Source organism: Gorilla gorilla, chromosome 13 (genome assembly GCF_029281585.2).
Source record: "Gorilla gorilla gorilla isolate KB3781 chromosome 13, NHGRI_mGorGor1-v2.1_pri, whole genome shotgun sequence".
Classification (NCBI taxonomy): Eukaryota; Metazoa; Chordata; class Mammalia; order Primates; family Hominidae; genus Gorilla; species Gorilla gorilla.
In genome coordinates, this window is record NC_073237.2 from 48178639 (window position 1) to 48198533 (window position 19895).

Genomic DNA, 19895 nt, shown 5'->3' on the forward strand with positions numbered 1-19895 from the left:
AAGGAGACTCTCCCTTGTTTCAAGTCCCTCTCATGCTTCGTATCTGTCTCCAGGAAAAGCCCAATCTCTGTCAAGACTCACCTGAACAGGCCAGACCAACCCAGGATCATCTCCCACCCTTAAAGTCGTGCCATGGAACATAACCAAATCATGAAAGCGATGGCCCATAATAGTCACAGGTCCCATCTGCCCACATTCAAGGGGGAAGGGATTACATAAAGCCATGTGGATTCCGGGATCATCTTAGAATTCTGTCTAATACAGATACCAGTTGTATATACACAAGATCTCAGCCATGTAATGTTTATGAGCTCAGAGGAACACGTGTATGATATAAACCTCAATATTAATAAGACTTTTCTGTGGGGTAGGATTATGGATGACTTTTATTTTCTTCTTTATATTTTTCTGTATCTTCTAAGCATTTTATAATGAGCACGTTTCATTTATGATCAAGGAAAACACCCACATTATTTAGATAGAGAAACAATTGAGCCTCAAGCTAGGATAGTAACGCATGACTAGTAGGCATTTGCTCTGTAAAATTAAGTGTGTGTAGCTGAATGGTTTGTTCATTCATTTATTCTTTAGTTCATTCATTCACTGGCCCCCTTGGGAAGAAGGTGCAGACAGGTTGCATTTTCCTATAGGACTGCATGCTGATGGGGTCCCTCTGTTCAGAATATCTCTGGAATCGCTTCACACTTTTCAGCAAAAAAAGATTCCAAAAGACAAGTAGTATTTCTATTTGTTATTACTCCTGGGGAAAAAATAGCAAAGGAAAATTACTCAGACTGTTTGAGAAATACTTTGCAATTTCTATTTTCTCACCAGTATCCTAATAGCTTGATAATGTTTAGGTTTTGAAATTTCATATTGTCTTTGTGAGCAGAAAATACCGGCTTCTCATAAATAACTGAAATGAAACAACAGAACTCTTGGCTCAAATTCACTTTTCAGCCTGATGCGTCAGAAGGAGCCCAATGCAAAAACTCTCTCCTGAAACAGAAGTGTGGCCCAGGGAGACTAGCAACACAAATGATCCAGAAACCCTTATAGTGGGAACTCCCTCCACTAACAGAGCAGAATTGCTCAAGGAGGGGAACATCAGCATGTGGCAAACCATCAGAGGGACATCGACTGGCCATCTCAGGCCACCCTGTGCCAGTAGCAAATCTAGGGGCTCAAGTCAGGTGAGAGCGTGAAGTAAATGAGGTTGGGCAGAAAAATAGGGCAAGGATGCCCTGTACCAAACGGTGATGTTGGCATGATTTGCCTTTGGGCTTCCTTGTCACCTCTTCCTTCTTCATTCATTCCGCTTCCCTTCACTGGTGCCCACTCCTGCCCTGGTGCCGGCTTCCATCTCCCACCCACTTTCAGTTAATGAAGATCATTCAGGGTTTTGTTTTGTTTTTTTTTAATGCGGATACACTCAGGAGTATTTGCATTTTAATAAGGGATTGTAAAAGGTGAAAAGGCCTTGAAGATAGCAAAGAATAGTTTGCTAATAGTGGAAAGACCAGTAAGGAGGTTATTTTTGCTTGGGGGCCCTGCCCAATGCCCCCAAAGTCATCTTCCAAATACTGTTTTTTGTACAGTGTTGACCTGGCTCAGGAATGGGCTGCAGGGATTCTATTCTGTCAGCATTAAATGGGTGTTGACAGCTGGAAGAAAGGCATCAAAATATATAGGAAACAGCATTCTTGAAATGAGAACTAAAATATCTGCTGTGTGTCTTCCACACCGTGTCATGGGGAGAATCAAATGAGGTCAGGTATGTGACAGAGTCTCCTAAGAGACTCAGAAATGAACACATGCAGAGTAGTATCAGGATACGTGGCTTCTGTGGTTGTCCCCAGCACAGTCAGAGAACAAAAGCCTGGGCACAAAGATGTTCGGGCTTTTGACACGGTTGCCTGCCTTAGAAACTGACACTATTTCATTAGGCCTTTTCTGCAGGTAGTCATTATATGTAAATGTCATGAGCGAATGAATCCACTGAGATATAAAGGAGCATTCGCCCCTTGAGAGCTGTTCTGGGTTCCAGAGACTCACCTCATACTATGCCTCAGTTTCTCATTTGGTAGACCTGAAGATGAAAATAAGTATTGGTCTTCCCTCAGCAGAAATAGGAAAAGTGAATGGGCAGCTGGGGTGAAGCTCTTTGAGGCCTCCGTGAAGAAGGGGGAGGAAGCTCTTCTTCCCGAGACGGGGTATATTTGGGCAAAGGTGAAATCATGTTGGTTTTAGTTTTTTTTCAACTTATCAATTATTTTCTAAATAAAAACTTACAAACTATGAAGCATGAGAAGTAAATGGAGAGCCATGAAACTTCCACCCAGTTAACGATAAATAACATCATCACCCTCCACTCCATCCAGGGTCTCTTCCTCACGCTGGGCCCTTCCCTTCCCATCACCTGAATACATGGCAAGGAACCATTATCTGAATGGTGCTTTTATTTTTTAAAACAATATTCTTTATTCCTATTTTGTATCACAGTTTGACCACATATCCACTAACCATATATCACTTAGTCCTGCTTATCTTTTAAACTCCATATAAATGCCATCACCAGGTATGTATTCTTTTGGGACTTGCTGTTTTTAGCCAACGTAATGTGTTTGTGATTTGACAGTTTTTATGCCTCTAGGTTTGCTTCATTTATTCTCATTCCATTGTATTCCATTTATGAATATACCAGAAATCAATCGTCTCTTCTCTTCTTGATAGCGCAGCTTTAGTCTTTGCATTTATTTTAAACATGCTTTCACTGTAGGATTTAGGGTGCTTGTCTTAGTTCAGGCTGCTGTAACAAAATACCAAAGATATAATCTTTGGTTTATATCACAGAAACATATTTCTCACAGTTTTGGAGGCTGCAGGCCTGAGAAGGGGGTGTCGGCATGGCCGAGTTCTGGTGAGGGCCCTCTTCCACTTGCAGACTGCTGACTTCTCAGTGTGTCCTCACATGGCAGAAAGGGGGTGAGTGAACTCGTGGGCTCCCTTTTCTGAGGGCATTAATCCTACTCACGAGGGCTCCCTGCTCAGACCTAATCACCTCCCGAAGGCCCCACCTGCTAATGCTGTCATGTTGGGGGTTACAATTTCAGCATATGAATTTCAAGGGCAGAAACATTCAGTCCATTACAGTAGTGTTTATTCCAGTAGAGGTAAAGCCAAGGTGTGGTTAAACAGGACTAGGTGACTGGGCAAAGGAAGTAAGAAACTAACATTTTTTTTTTTTTTTGAGACGGAGTCTCGCTCTGTCGCCCAGGCTAGAGTGCAGTAGAGGGACCTTGGCTCAGTGTAACCTCTGCCTCCCGGCTTCAAGAGATTGTCCTGCCTTAGCCTTCTAAGTAACTGGGATTATAGGCATGCACCATCACGCCCGGCTAGTTTTTGTTGTTGTTGTTGTTGTTGTTGTTGTTGTTGTTGTTGGTATTTTAATTAATAGTAGAGATGGAGTTTCACCATTTTGGCCAGGCTGGTCTCAAACTCCTGACCTCAGGTGATCTGCCTGCTTCGGCCTCCCAAAGTGCTCAGATTACAGGCATGAGCCACTGCGTGTGCTGCCAGAAAGTAACATTTTGAAGGTAAACCAGGCCCTAGCCCCCAACTTTCCTAATGGTCTTCCTTGTACATGTTATCTCACCATTCTCAGAAACACTTTTTCAGCAAAGTAAAGAAGTTGAGTTAGATAAGCTTCAGATTCTCTTCTAAGGCAACCTCCTAATTCAGTAAGTTGTTCACTCACTGAACACATAATCTGCTATTTGCCTCCATTACTAGATTCAGTAGAAAACAAAACAGGCACGTCACAGAATTTCAGACCACGGAAGATGTCAGAGAAGAAAGGAGTAGGCCGCTAAAAAGTTTTTTGTTTTTGCTATTGTTGTCTGGTTTGTTTTAAAATTAGAAACTGTAAGTACTATTGTAGAAACACCCATGGGGTGAGGATACAGAGCTCTGGATGGATCTATTTTAGGTAGAATGGTCGGGAAAGGCCTCCCAGAGAATGAATACCTAAGCTTGAGAGGCACCAGCCACGCATGGTCAGGAGGAAGAGGATTCCAGTCTCAGAGAACTGCCTGGGCAAAACCTCTGGGTAGAACAAGAGCTTCATATGTTCTAGAACTTGGGGGAATTATGTGAGAGGGAAGCATGCCTCCAGGTGAGCCCTGACACTTCAGGGAGGCGCTCTGTGGACCATCGAAAGGATTTGAGTTTTATCCTGTGTGCAAGTGGAAGGCGTTAAAGGATTTTTCAGTAGGGGAGTGACACGATCAGATCTGTGTTTTTTAAAGATTGCCGCGACTGTTGTGAAAAGAATGGGTAGGAGGGGGCTGAAGCGAAAACTGCAACTGTTGGGCCTCGCGGGAGGTGACGGGGCTCAGGTTGGAGGGGCAGTCATGGAGGTGAGAGGGAGGGGACGGGCTAGGTCCCAAGATGATGTGGAACCAAGAAGGGGCATTGCCGCAATGTATTTTTAATTAGAAACATAATCAACATTGGGGGTAAATGGGGAAATAATCAGACGCACGCTCACTTCACTAGAGAAGAGAAGGTTCAGAGAAAATGGGGTTGGTCAAGATAAGGAAGTTGGAGGAAGCTGTGATTCTTTAGTAATGGGACACTACAGGTCCTCTGCGCATACGCCTCCTTCCCTCCCTCTCTTCCTCCCTCTCTTCCTCCCTCCCTTTCTTCCATCTTCTAACTACCTCTTCTGAAGACTCTCTCTAAAACTCTTCTCTGTTTGAAGATAACCTTCTTTACCAGAATGGAGCAGACAAGAGCCACCTCCCCAGTCTTCCAGAGGAGAGGGGACATCCAACCCCCCACCACACACCCACCTCTACACACACATCCAGGCCCAGGAAAATGTCCTCACCAGCACTGTTCCACCCCTCCCAATCCTTCCTGGCCAGAAAAAGTGCCTGAACCGTTGTGTCAGATCCCAGTCTTGGCACAGGCTTTATATCTGCCTAACAATATACTGCCCATTTAAAGAACCGTAAAACATGACCGAATGGGGAATAGCAGTGGCTGTTTAGTATGCTTTAAAATTCTTTAATTTGCTGTGCCACAATAACTTGCACTTTAATAAAAGAAATCTCTCGTCTTAATAGCTACACAATAAAGAGTTATTTATATGAGTCAGTGTGCAGGCCCGAGCCTTCCAGGTGTGCCCCAGATTTTAAGCACTCTGAGCGATTTGCAGGCTGGCGCTGCCTGATGCAGCCCATGGAAGGCTCCTGACACTGCCATTTTGCAGTGTCACAACTCCAGGGCCACGGCCCGCCCCAGGCTCCTGGCCCTGCACAGCCCACTCGGCGCGCTGATTTATTTCGGTATTACGTTTAATTGTTTCCTTCTTGTGGAAGCCTTAACATGCAATGCTTGTAAATCTGACCCAAATCCTCCATATGGCACTCTGGTTTTCCATTTTCAAATGCATTCGCCCTGGAATAATGACTGTGGTATAACTCAATTTGAGTTCTGCTGCTGGGGACTTTATTACATAATGCTTTCTAATTGACCCTCATAGTTTAATAAGACAGAACATTTCACCAGAACATTGACAAAAGTTATTAATTTTCACTTCAGCAGAGACCCATGTCCCAATTAAATCCCCTGATAATGCCTGACTGACTGACCTCATTATGGCTAATGCTTATTAGTCCTGCGGAGAGGATAGCATCACACACTGTTAAAATGCCTAAATGAGCACATACAACCATCCACTGTGATTACAATTTACATACATGACAAATTTTACTCCCTAATCCTTGTCTGGTGCAATGAATGTGGCATGCTGCTGTCATACCACGGGATCAGCCATTGAGGATTTGGGAGGTGTAAAAATGCTCTGCGAGTGTGCTAAGCTACACCCAGTTAAATTCTATCTGCCTTTCTAGGAAACTATTTCAAGTGTGTGGGCGTCTTTAAACAGGGAGATGACTTCTGCCCTTTCCTTTTTTAATGAGAACAACTAGTACTCATTTGTTTGTTTGTTTTTAGCCGACTTCAAAAAATAGAAAACCCACCACCAGCAGCAGCAGCAAACAGTGATTTCAGCCTTCCTGCTTGGGTAGCTCATACTCCCTGAAGTGGACTTTTCTTCCCTGAGTTTAGTTACATTTTTACATTTTTCCTGAGCTTTCATTTTGCAGGGGACAGTGGGTGGGGGCTTGTAGACTCAGCTTCCAGTTGAGGGTATCATAGATACCACCCCATTTAACCAATGACAGGGCCACCTACTCAAGCTAGTCCCGTATTGTGGGACAAGCTGTTGGAAGGTCAGTTGGAAGAAAAATGTATATTTGCACATGCTGATAAAATGGAAGTCTCAGAGTGGCAAGAAAATGAAAGTGAAAAAGCCTTACAGTGTCTGAGGCTTCAGATTGTTTTTCGACCTTTCTTCTTCTGGTCCACACAGCAGTGTTTATCTTTGAGGCGGTCTGACCACGGCTCGATGTCTGTTTTTCCTGCGCAATGTAGTCATTCCCCCTGGGCTGTATGATTTGACACATGACAACAATCTAAGAGCAGAGATCAAACTTCTCAGACTCATGGCAATGTGACAAGTAATGTGTATTGACACAGCAAAGTGCATTCTGGAAATACGAGTGGTTGGGCGGGCACAGCCCCTTGCTCAGCTAGAGATAGCTTAAATCATAGGCTTCAGCTGCCCACAAAGATAAAGCCAAAATTTAAATAATAATAATAACCAGCTGGAAGCTGCAATTCATTGAACTCTTTTCTCTCTCTCTTTTTCTTTGGGTATCATCATGTTGAAAGCAGGAATTTTGTGGGAAAATAGTAATAGTAACAAAAGAAGAAAGTGGAAAAGAAGAAATGAAACTAAACCTCCTTAGGGAATATTTTAAAGTACTGCATGTTCTCCTCCATCACTCATTCTGCAGATGTCTACTGAGTAGCTCCTTCGTGTTGGGCACTGTACTAGGTTTCCGAATACTAAGGTGAATGACCTAGAGATAAGGCACATCATACCTACTCACAAGACACCCTACCACATGATGCTACAAAGGTTTATGGGGCCCCCAAGAGGGGGCATCTAACCCACATTTGGTAGTTCCTCCATGCGTTCGACACATGGGCATTTAGCCCTACTATGTGCTAAGCGCTATTGAGTCTGTCTATTCCCAGTGCTAAAGAGTGACTCCTAGTGGTGACCCAAGGTGTGGCGGCTTCCTCAGTGAGACAAGGATTCAATAGGGCATTGCTCATGAAAGGCTTTCACTGCCTGTTTGTGGCATCAATGATTGATGGCATATATACTGAGGAAAAGTGAACTCGTTCACCCAAAAGAAGATTTTTTAAAACACTGCTGTGGGAGAAGAATCATCACAGAGTTGTGTAATCGCAGGGAAAAGAAGGATCCATTTGAAGGATGGAGGTAGGTTTAGAGAAGATGTTGCTAAGGAGGTGGTCACAGAGTTCTGGGTATGGCTTTGGTGCTTAGACTTGAATCCACATCCTTTCCCCTGGTGGGGTCTCCTGCTATTGCACTGGAGCCAGGTCAAACTGGCCCAGAGAGCCAGTCATGCCTAACTCTTTCCTACTGCTTTTTCAGTTCTGTTGCATTGGTGGCTTGAATTTAGCCATGGTGGGAGTATTTACACCACAGAAATTGGCAAACTCTACAAGCCAGAGCTCTTCTTCTACAGCTACCCCTGCCCCCGGAACCAGTTGTTAAACACTGATCAGCACGCCGCTGTCTCCACACAAGAATCCCTAGCTGTATGAAAAACTCAACATTGATTTCATTAGATGACTGGCAAAGGCTTATACCACAGTGCAAAGCTCTGGTAAAAATTCACATCCATGCCTTAGGCCTGGGGACCCTAACTTCCATGAGGGCAGTGCTGGGACCCTATGCTCAGGCTGTCCACAGAGAGACAAGAAAGACTTCCAAGTCTTTTGAGAAGATTCTGAGCCAACTTCCTGAAGCAACTGCATGGACGAAATACGGAAGTGGCGTGAACTGGTCAAGACAGGCTGGTGCCCTAGATGACGGATGTCCCACTCAAGGGCACTTTACTCAAGGGAGTAGCTGTGAAATAATAGTAATGGGGATGATCCAGGGCTTCTCTGAGAGAGCCAGAAGTGGAATACACCATGCTTGGGGAATTGTGTTCTCTTTCAACTCAATTCCTGCTTTCAACTCTTTCCACTCTCTAGGAAACATGACTCACTTAAGGCTGGGCTCTGTCTTCTCAAGCTGAGCACCTTGTCCTATGGAGTGGAGCCCACAGGGAATGGGAAGGACTCAGAAGTGTGAGGAAGGTCTGTCTCCTAAGGGTTAAGGAAGAAATCTGAGTTGATAGATGCCTCTTCCCTCCCCAGCAATGAGGGCTGAATAAATGGCCACCGATGGGAAAGGCAATAGGGCACTAGCGTGTGGAAAGGCATGCATTGTGGGCAGAGGAAACCGTGGAGATTTCTGTGGGACCTATTGTGTGTTCTCAGGGGAGAGGGTGATGGCAAGAGGAGAGCATAGAAAAGAAGATGGGACCCAGATTGTGTGGGCTGTGGTGTTTGTTCTTTATTCTGTAGCCAACAAGGAATCAACACAGATAGGTAGAATAGGGGAACGATATGGTTCAATCCCTTTTTAGGGACATGGAGGGTAGAGAAGTAGGGGAAGAGTTTGATGGCTGGGGGACCAAGACCAGGCTGTTGCAGACACAGTTATCTGCTTATTCAGTATCAGTTCTCATTTTCTTCCTTCCTGACAGAACCTCAGTTTTATTCAGAGAGGCAATGTGTGCTGCATGCGAAAGAAAACAAAAGAAAGAAAATCCCTACTACCATTCCCAACCTTCCTTGCAGAGAGAGAGGTCAGACAACACAGTTCTGGCCAATGAAATGTCAAGTGACATTTCCCTGGGCGGAGCTTCCAGGAGAGCTCTTTGAAAGGGGTCAGATTCAGGAGGCAAGCTGCTTTTTCCCCCTTGCCCTTCGCTTTCTTCTAACCTGGAATGTGGATTTGAAAGAAGTGCAACCATTTTGCAACCATGAGGTGACAAGCATACTGAGGATAGCCATACGGCAAGAGTGGCTGATTGGAAAGATAGGAGGCATGCGGGGTCTCTGGAGGCATTGTGGGGCTGCCATGTTGGCTCTGGATCTCCTACATCTGGATTTCTTATTGTGTGAGGAAAAAATCAGACTCTATTTGGTTAAGCCATGGTGAGTTCAGCTTTCTGTTACATCAACTAAACCCATTCTTAACTCTTTCTGGTACTGTTTCATAGGTCCAGGTGACAGCCCCTGAGTACCTGAACTACAGCAGCCAGTGGCATGAAGAGGTGAGGAACAGCTCTCAGGTAGACTTGGCAGCAACATCTTGTTAGGGAGAGTGAAGCCTGAAAGACAGTGTAGCTCCTGAAACTGACTGAAATGTAGACGGCAGAATCGGCCCACCCCAAGGATTCAGGTTTAAGGGCTGAGTAGGACACATGCCAGAGACGATGAGCTCGGTCAAGGGCAGACTGAGTTTGAAGTGCTCAATGTGCAATGTAGACGGGGCATCTTCTGGGCCTCTGGAAAGGCCCGTCTGCATTCGGGAAAGAGGTAGGGAGAGTTCTGAAAAAGAGATATGGCAGTTACCGGCAAAGTGATGGTGGCTGGATCCATGGGAGTGGACAGGATTACATATGAGACAGATGTGTGAGGGGAAGAGGGACAAAGAGACAGCTTTGGGGAACACTGCCAGGCAATGGACAGGCGGTGCTGGGTTGGGGGATTATGGGGGATAGAGAAAGAGAGTGCGAAGGGCTGGGAGAGAGTGGGGAGAAGAATTCACAGAGGCTGGGTCCCAGAAGCCAGGAGCAGAGATGGTCTCGAGAAGGAAAAGAGCAGTCAGGAGTGCCAAATGCAGCGGAGTTGTCAAGGAGGATGAGGAATGAAAATTAGCCTATGGATTTGGCAATTATGATGTCAGTTTTTCTGCTAAAGCTGCTCCCACTGAGGTCACTAATGAAGCCAGAGAAATAGAATGATTTGCCCAAAGTGACATCGTTAGTAATGAGTCTAGCATTAGAAACTGAGGCTCCTGACTCTGGTTAAGTGCTCTTTCTCTTTTATTACACATACTTTTAGGCTGCCCCAAATCACAAAATCGGGTTTTCTTAGAACAGCTTTTGGGTATCATTTATGGTCAAGTGCAAAAACCTTCTAGCTGTCTTTATTGATGTTAGTTTAAATAGGTGTCACTTTGTTCTCAGATTAAAGTATCTTCTTAGCTAATATTTTGATGTGCTGAGATCTCCTAATGGAGAAAGAAGCAAGCCATGGAGAGGAAGAAAGTCAAGACAGGCACTGTCCGCTCCCCTGCTTGTCACTCAGGACTCTCAGCCCTGGCTGGAGGCTGTCTTCATTTCTCGGTCCATGTCCTGCCCCACAGCCAGAGGCTGAAGAGAGAGTCTGAAGTATTGCCTGGCGGAGGAGTGCTGTTTCTTTTATCTCAAGCAAGAAGGAGCCTTTCCACAGACTGGCCCATCCTGAGCAGACTAGTATCCAGCCAGACATACAGCATTGACCCCCGCGGGGACCAGAAACAGCCTGGGCACGTGAAGCCAGCGGGCAATATTTTAGCCAGAAGTTCTTACTCTATTTCCAGAACAATCAACATGAAGGTCACAGCATCTGTAAAAAGCCTGAGCTATCTATCTACACGAGAGGTGGGGTTCAGAGAGAGAGGCAAGAGAGTCCATCTTGAAATTCTCAAGGCTGAACTCGAATCTGTCTCTCTGTCTTTTTTTTCCTCCCCTCCCGAAAGCAGAGGTCAGAAAGGTGTCACGAGGTGAGGGCAAAATTGTCAGAACCCCAGTGTGTTTCAGCCCCTGCTCTCCCAGGCGATCATACACCTATCAGTACTGAGGATAGCACAGTAGGTGCACTGGCAGAAACCCCTCTTGCAAAACCTTCCCTATCCGAGAACAGAAAGTAAAGCAAATAAACATCCTGAGGCTGTGAAACTCTCCAATCGCCACCCCCTGCCCCAGGCTGACAGGGGGTGAGTCAGCAGCTTGGATATATAGTGGCAGTTGGCAGGAAAACTGGGCTTGCTAGGGGGGCCCTGCAATCCATAAAGGAAAATTGTCTCAGCAGAGCAAGAGGTTTTTGTTGTCGTTGTTGTTTTTCCTGAGCAAACGAGCACTGGTGTTTTCTCCCATGCAAGAAAGCTGCTACAGATCTGGAGTCAATTTTTCTCTGATGGACAAGGTAGTGAGGGCCTCTGGCTGATTAAAGAGAGTAGCTACCATTCACTATTTCTCAGAAGAGGGAACATAAAAATGGAGATGCAGCCAAAATAAACAGATGGCTGGATCGGGTGGAGGATGCTGTCACGAGCAGACACACAGGTAGCATGGGCCCCAGGCAACCACACAAAGCCATTAAGAGGAGCCAAAACTCAGCAAAGAGTTCTAGAACCCTGGGAAACAGATTGTGCCCTGCCCCGGGGGGGTCGCCTTGGAATTGTCACTGATCCAAAGGTAGTCAAGTTTGCACAGAGCAGGGGGACCCAGCAAGCAAGCAAGCAAGCAAGCAAGCCTGGACACCAGGAGGACTGAGAAAAGACAGAACTGAGAGTAAAGGGGTGAGGCAGTGAAGTCCGTGTAAACTCTGAGCCGCTCAAGTGGCTGGAAGGTTGAGCAGCAGATAGGATGGCGTACCGACTGGCAGGCTGCTTTCAGAACCAACTCAGAGCCACTAAGGCAATTCCGCAAACATTCACTGAATGCCTTGTAGGTACCAGAGCTCTGCCTTTGAGGATCTTGTGGTCTGGGAGTGAAATGTTTATAAACAGATAAATGACACTGCAATACAATGATTATGAACAGAATCCTGAAGGATCATAAGGGAGAGAGCTGTCAGGGAAGGCTTCAGAGAGGAGGTGACACTGAGGCTGGTTAATAAAGACTGAGCACGGTAAAGAAGGAAAAATTGTACCAAAGACTATAGTTGGGTAACCAGAAGACTATTTTAATGAAGGCTCTGGTTGCAGAGAAAAAAAGTTCAGTTAAACTAGCTGAAGTTATGAGGAGCATTACTACAGAAGTACAACAGAGACTCTTACCAGAAAGTAAGAGGAAAGAAGTGCTGTGGGTTGCCATGGGGACTGGACCCAGGAAACCACGATCCAGTGTCAATTCCTGACAGAGGCACAAGGACTTCCATCCTTCAAGCTCTGTGTCTCCGTCCACTTCCCGTCTTCCTGAGGTCCATTCTTCTCTGGTTACATGTGGCCTAGGAATCCCATATCTTTGCCTCATAGGCATTCGTGGCTTGCTCTGGCATCAGCTTCAGGACCAATTTCCTATGACCTTTCAGGTAAAGTGCCTATCATCCTGTGGGCACACCTGACTCTATCCCTCAGTGTTCTACTTCTCAGGACAGAGAACCCAGTTGGCTCTGATTAAGTCATTGATATCTGATTGGTAAACTGGTGCCTGGAGCCAGAAGGGGAAAGTGCAGGTTGTATATAATGTCACCTTTCTTTCTTTCTTTTTTTTTTTTTTTTTTTTGAGACAGGGTCTCGTTCTGTCACCCGGGCTGGAGTGCAGTGGTGCAATCTTGGCTCACTGCAGTCTGGATTTCCCAGGCTCAGGTAATCCTCACACCTCAGCCTCCCAGGTAGCTGGGACCATAGGTGCCTGCCGCCACGCCTGGATAATTGTTTTGTATTTTTTGTACAGATGGAGTTTCATCATGTTGTTCAGGCTGGTCTTGAACTCGTAGGCTCAAGCAATGTGCACACCTTGGCCTCCCAAAGTGCTGGGATTACAGGCATTAGCCAACACACCCGGGTGAATGTCACCTTTCAAGGTGTGAGTGGGCGTGGATGGGGAGGTGATGACTGGCATATTTACTAAGGTGCATGTACTCATGTGAGCACTCTGGAAACACAGGGTATCTGCCATAAGTGTCCAGGATAGACTTTTGGCTCTCTGTGCTGCAATTGTACAAACCTTTATCTTAACACTGAAAATATTATAAAAATTTATCTTAATTTATCCTTCATCACAATTTAAATCCTAAAATAAGGGTAAACACTGTAATCATATGTATTCATGTTTACCATTGCAATTCCAGAAAATAGCATAGCATCAGGCACCTGTAAGGCTGAATAAACTTTGATTATCCTGGTTATTTCTGCCATCATCTTCATTCTCAATTTTCCATTCACTGTAATTGTCTGTTACCTGCAGCTTCCTATGGTGGAAGAGAGGCATACTCAGTATGCTATTTCAGTGGAAAACTGAGAATAGAGATTTTACAGATGTCAGAACTGGACTCAACTTGTGTCCAAATTCCATATGTATGCAGAGGGTCCTAAACTGTGACCACTATAGAATAGTGTCTTAGTCTGGGCTGCTCTAACAAAAGTACCATAGACTGAGTGGCTTATTTCTCACAGTTCCAGAGCAATCAAGGTGCTGACAGATCCAATGTCTGGTGAGGGCCTGCTTCTTGGTTTGCAGATGGCCGTCTTCTCATTTATCCTAACACAGAGGAGACTAGAGGGAGAAAAACAAGTGCTCTCATGTCTTTTTTATAAGGGCACTAATCCCATTTATGAGGGTTCCATCCTCATGACTTAATTACCTCCCAAGGGCCCCACCTCCTAATACCATCAACATCGAGGGTTAAGATTTCAGCATATGAATTTGGGGTAGATGCACAAACATTCAGTCCATAGCTGATAGACATAGCTAGGTGCGTTTACCCCAAGTCTTCTTGCAGGAGGTACCAAGGAGACACGTGGGAGAACCCATTCTAACGGATGATAAAATTGGCAGATAAATGTCACCTCAATGGCAGAGAAGCAGACAGTGTCTGAGTGTACCTGTCTCAAGCTGCATGGGCTCCTGTCTGAATACTAAGAAAGGGGAGCTGGAAGTTAAAACAAATCAGGGTGCTTCACTGAAAGATCTAGAAAACGTGTGGCATAGGGCATCACCATCTTGGCACCTGAGGACAAAGAATAGTATGGAAGGTAAAAAGGCTCCTACCTTCTACCTTCATGGTGTGGCTTTGGGATCTTAAGAACTGCAATGTGCGCCATGGCAGTGCAGGTGTCTGGCAGCACCTAGGAGGTGGTGCCAGCCAATGACAATACTCAGCAGAAGTGGCAGCGGTGCCCAGCATCAGTACTAGTGCCAAGTGGTCAGAGACATCCAGAAGGTAGACATTGGCTGAGAAGTCCAGAGGATACCATTCTCATCTGACCGTCTTGTTAGTGGGATTCACTCTCTGAGATTCACTGAACTATGTAGAAAAGTATTTGGTAGGACTTGAGGGCCTGCCAGTATCTGTAGAATATTACTGTAAGGCGATTCCACTTGTACCCACAGGTAGTCTGACCCGGGGAAACTTGGGTGACATGTAAACAGAGGCACCTAGCTTGCTCTTGACCCATGGTCGAATGTCAGGAGTTACTGCTTATTCTGTTATGGGCTGGGTTATGTCTCCTTAAATATACATGTTGAAGCCCTAACTCCCAGTATCTCAGAATGCGACTGTGTTTGGAGCTAGAGCCTTTAAAGAGATGATTAAGTTAAAAATGAGGCCATTAGGGTGGGCCCTGATGTAATCTAACTGGTGTCCTTATAAGAAGAGGAAATTTGGACACAAAAAGAGACACAAGGAATGTGCTCACATAAGGAAAAGTCCATGTGAAGAGGCAGCAACAGGGTGACCTTCCAAAAGCCAAGGAGAGGGACCTCGAAGGAGACCAACCCTGATGGCACCTGGATCTTGGACTTCCAAACTCCAGAACTGTGAAAAAATAAGTTGTTTATACCACTTAGTCTGTGGTATTTTGTTAGGGCATCCCTAGCAAATGAATACACACCCCATATAAGGCTCAGCAGGCATTAGGACCCTCTTTGAAGGACATGCAGGAGATCCCAGATCAAATAAAGTAGTCAGCTCCTACCAAGAAAAGCCAAGGGCACGAAGAGATTGAAAAGAACAGCCGCCGATGGAAGAGTGTAATCAGAGAGAAATGAATAGAAACTGCCCAAAGAAAATACGTGCTACCTAGCAGCAAATACACCAAGTGTAGAGAATAGGCCAGACAAATAGCGCTAAAGAGGATGTGGTAGTGGTAGGGGAAGTAATCAAAACTAGGAAAGCGAGAAAGTATGAAAAAAATCAAACAGCGACTCAGCTAGAGAAATTATAGCGCAAAGTTAAGAAAGTGCAAAAACATGATAAGGAAAGCAAAGGTGAGGAATGAAAAGAAGATTGCGAGAGAGGTTAAGATAAATAATAAGGCATTTTTCAAGTGCAGAAGGAACAAGAGGTCAGTACAAGAGCCAATAGGGCCTCTAAAAGCTGGCAGAGGCAATTTATTGACAGAACATGAAGACATAGCTAAAAAATATTAAAGGGCTCTCCCCCACTCCCGCTCCTTGCCTCTCTTTTCACAAAGGAAGATGGGGACATATGCCGAACCAGACATAAATTTCCCGAGAGTGGAAAAAAGACATATTGAAGGAAATCAGGATCGTGTCAGCACAGGTGATCAAGAAATTAGGACATCAGAAAAATTACGGAAAGTCTAGAGCCAGGCCAGAGCCTCCTGGAATGAGGTACCCAGAGGCCAGCGCGGCCCGAGGCCAAGGCTAGGGAGGGTTGAGTACGGGTCCCGGTGCACAGGCGCAGAAGCTTGTGCAGGAAGCAGTCTTGGGCCGCATCTGTAAGTTCATCTTGTAGATGAGTTTTCATCTCCGGTATGGGGAACAGATTCAGGGCTGAATCAGGCCTTTATACCCAAAGCAGCTGGCATTTGATCATCTTTGATGGGGCTCTTGTTTTTAAGAGTACCTGCATGACCTAAGTTTTGGGCAGAAGTTCACTCTCCTTCCCAGATCATAGACAGAAGACCTGGGTTCAAGTCACGACTCTGCTACAGACCTGCCTGTGATTTCAGGCTAATCGCTGAGGGTCACAGAGATATAGGTGCCTCTTCTCTAAAACGAAGGTGAACATTCCCTTGCTCTAAAACGGACTGTGATGCTCAGATGAAATCATTACTCATTCACCAATACGACAAGTAATCTTGAGTGCTTTTAACGTGCCAGGCTTGTTGTAGGTCCAGGGAGGGAGGAGTAAAGACAGATCCCTCTGCCCTTGCATGGTTGACATTCTTTTGTAGGGGAAAGAGATAAATAAACAGAAAAATATACAAGGTAATTTCAGAGATTGATGAGAGCTTGGGAACAAATGCATAGCTGTGCAAAGCCCTGCCCCTACTGGTGATCAGGGTAAATGGCACTGAGTTGAGATCTGAACCAGGAGGAGGAAAGATCTGGGACAGAACATTCTAGAACAAGGGCAGTAGGCTTCAGTCCTAAAGTTAATGTGTAAAGGCATTGTTTAGAGCATACAGCGTGGCCAAAATGCTGGCTTTGAGTGACGTTATCAACAGCCTTTTCCGAGGCTCAGAATTTGATATTTCTCTTCTGTTCTCTTCAACCTGACTAGACTGTAATGGTTGTCAAATCAAGGCAAACTTCAACAAGACAAGCCTGGCAACAAAGACGTATAAAGCATACAACACATATAACACTGATTCCTGGAGGAGCTGGGAAGGACACCCTTTTTCTTTCCAAACATAGAGCCTCTCTTGTCACAGGGAGACTGAGGCTATGGTCACTGCTTGTGGCCTGCCAGGAAGTCCTAGACAAAGAATCGGTTTCAGGTACATTGCTTACCTTGGGCTCTACAGATTCTGTGTAGTGAATGGGGTAAAACACGAAGATGCGTGGATGAGCTTCCCTGCTAAAAAGGACCAGCCCTCCTTGAAATGGATTCCTTTCCATTCCCACACTCTGCAATATTGTGACTGAGTCATGCAGCAATTAAAGAGAAAAATGTCACTATTGTGCTTCCAAATATATTATTTAATTTTCATAAAACAAATCAAACTCTTGGTCTTGAATGCTGAGAGAAGAATATAAATGGAACCACAAATCTCTAACATTTCATGTTAATGCAATAGTTCAATAAGAGAGAAGTTGAATTTCCTTTCACAAATGTTTATTGAGCACCTACTAGCTTCAGGGCATACACAAAATAAATACTACCTGGTCCTTGTCGTACACGAACTCATGGTCTCTACTTTGAATCACACTCTTTCAAAATACAATATCTATTGGATCAAGAGAAAAGCTTTTATAGTGATTTTTACAAAGAAATAAAGCAGAAGCAATTATACTTAATTTAGGAATACTGGATACTCACAGATGAACATGTTTTCAAGCACACAAACCCCCAGATTTTTGTCTCTAGTAGAGCCTAAAAGGAGTTCTACAGGACAAGAAGATGGGATTTATGCTCAGACAGGCCCAGATTGAAAGCCTAGCTCATCTCCTCACTAGTGGTGTGATATTTGGCAAGATACGTAGCTTCTCAGTTTCCTCATCTATAACATGGGACTCATGGTACTGACCTCATGGAGTTGCTGTAAGGATAAAATGAGATCATGCATTTAGGCTGAGAGTTTGGCTGTTTTAGGTGCTCCACAATTGCCCTTTTCCCTTTTTAACTGGGATCATTGAAAAACAAGCAGTTAGATGGTTGAAAATGTGCAATTGTTTGTGTCTTCCTTTTTAAAAAAGAGCTAATACCAGCTCAATGTTTTGGAACTGATGCCTACAATGTGTTTCATGTCTTTCTGTCTTCAGAGAGAATAACTCGTCATTTGATAGCATAATCCTCTGATTCTCTGGGTCACACCAGCCTGAGGCAGTGCAGCAATAGCAATAGCTCAGTGACAGAAGAGACAGTGCCCCTGCTTGTATTGAGGGAAACACTCATCCTAAAATCATCCACGTGGTGCTGCAGTTTCTAAGTTTTGTCATGATGCAGTTCACCGAGTGCCTGCTGGGTGCTACTGAGGATAAAGTGGCAAAAAAAAAAAAAAAAAAAAAAAAAACGCCATGCAGCCCTTGTTCTCAAAGCACTTGTACCTGGGTTGCTAAGCCACGTGACCACACAGGTGCATGTTGGTAATCATTTGACTGCAACTTCTTGCAACTGTGGCAGGTCTTAAGAAGAAGGTGTCCATGGTGTTATAGGAATCTTAAATAGGGAATTCGTCTTAGGCAGGGAGGTGAGAAGGCGATACTTGAGCTGAGTAGAAGGCCAGGAAGAATGAAAAGGAAGAGGAGAGGGAAAGCATTCTGGTCAAAAGAACCGAAGGAGGCAAGTGCCTGGGGCTGGAGTGCAAAGAATGGTGAGGTTGGCACCATGCACAGCCTGCTGGGCCTCACTGAGTTTTCTGGGCTTAACTTAGGAGCAATAAAAATCTCCCAAAGAGCTTTGTGTAGGGAATTGGTATGAGTAGGTTGGAACGATCACTAATGTTGGAAACTGAAAGAGAGGTGTGTAAACCTATTAGAGGGAATTATGAGTATCTCGAGAAGAGTTGATGGTGGCTTGGACAGGGTGGTGGTAGAAGTTGATGGAGGGAATTTTATAGATTTTAGGTTTATTTGGGGGATGAAAATGATAGGAGCTTGAAGATGGTTTGTATGGAATTGGGGAGGAGGAAGGCAGGTTAAAAGGTGAGAAAGCCTTGAGAGATTCCTAGAATTCCACCTTGAAAGATGGATGAGAGGGGACAGGAGGGAGGGGGGTCACTGAGCTGGGGAACACTGGAAGGCACTGGGTACGTGGAAAGATCACGAGTTCTGTTTTGGGTGTTTGATCTTGAGGCTGCCATTGAGAAATATGAAAGATGTTGAGGAGCAATTTCGATTCTTGGATCTGGAGCTCAGAGAAGCCTGGAATAGGTGTAACAGAAACCATTATTTTTTTTGGAGGAGGTCCTTAGAAACACCCTGAGATGAGGGGTCATGTACAAGTTACTTATTAAGGCTGTGTTCCCCTGGGAGACTGGTCAGGGAGTGGGGAGTAGAGCAGGCGAAGGGAAGAAGCTGAGCACAGGGTTATCTCAGGGTAAGGTATTATCAAGGGGTAAGTCCTGCAGAGGACAGGCTTTAGCCTGATCTCTCGGGGGCTCTGGTGAATAAGCCACAGCTTCCCAAACTATTGCAAAGGAACCTCACTGGGAGGGGCTGTGCAAACTCCTGGGCAATCCCTGAGGGCAATCTTCCTCCACCTCTTCCTCCTCCAACTGCCGCAGGTGCAGCTGAAAGCTCACCACAGCTGGTGAGGGGTGAGGCAGAGAAAGCCTAAAAAGAGATCCCAGGGCAGCTGGGTGGAATGCTGACATCCTCACTATTGGGGTGGACAAGAATTGCCTAGGGAGATGGAGTAAGAAGAGAGATGGTCAAGACTGCTTTACTGAGGCCTTCCAAAACGTACTGACTGATTAGAATAGAAGCTTAGAAAGGAGGCTGAGGACTATCGTTTCACAACCACCCTGCAAAGACAGCAGCAATATAAGTATTATTATCTCCATTATAAAGATGAGAAAACCAAGGCTTGCGGAGGTTAGAAATTGAACACAGAGCTCCTGACCCTAAGCCTAGTGCTCCTTTAATAAACCCAACAAGGGAAGGTTTCCCAGCGTTGGAGGGCCCAAGTACTGAAAAGAACTGGTCCTCTTTTGAAAGTGTTTATAGATGCCAGTGCTCATGGTTTAATATTCACCTTGCCAGATTGCGAAACCTAGGGAGAAAGGGAAGCTGGGGCGTGATTTACGGTGATTTTTACAAAGAAATAAAGCAGAAGCAATTATACTCCATTTAGCAATACTAGACACTCATAGATGAACATGTTTTCAAGCACATGAACCCTCAGATTCTCATCTGGCATAGCACCTTAAATGGAGTTCTACAGGACAAGATGGGCTTTGTGCTCAGGCAGGCCTGGATTGAAAGCCTAGC

General features: G+C 45.1%; 1 protein-coding gene across 1 annotated transcript in view; it reads left to right on the forward strand.

Annotated features, from left to right (window-relative positions):
- Window positions 1–9291: 9291 nt before the first annotated feature.
- The window catches only part of LINC03041 (long intergenic non-protein coding RNA 3041), a 60829-nt gene continuing 50225 nt past the window's right edge, over window positions 9292–19895 (forward strand). Inside the window, exon 1 of the mRNA XM_063696363.1 lies at window positions 9292–9335. The gene's annotated coding sequence lies outside the window, so the exon portion shown is untranslated. The remainder of the gene's footprint in view (window positions 9336–19895) is intronic.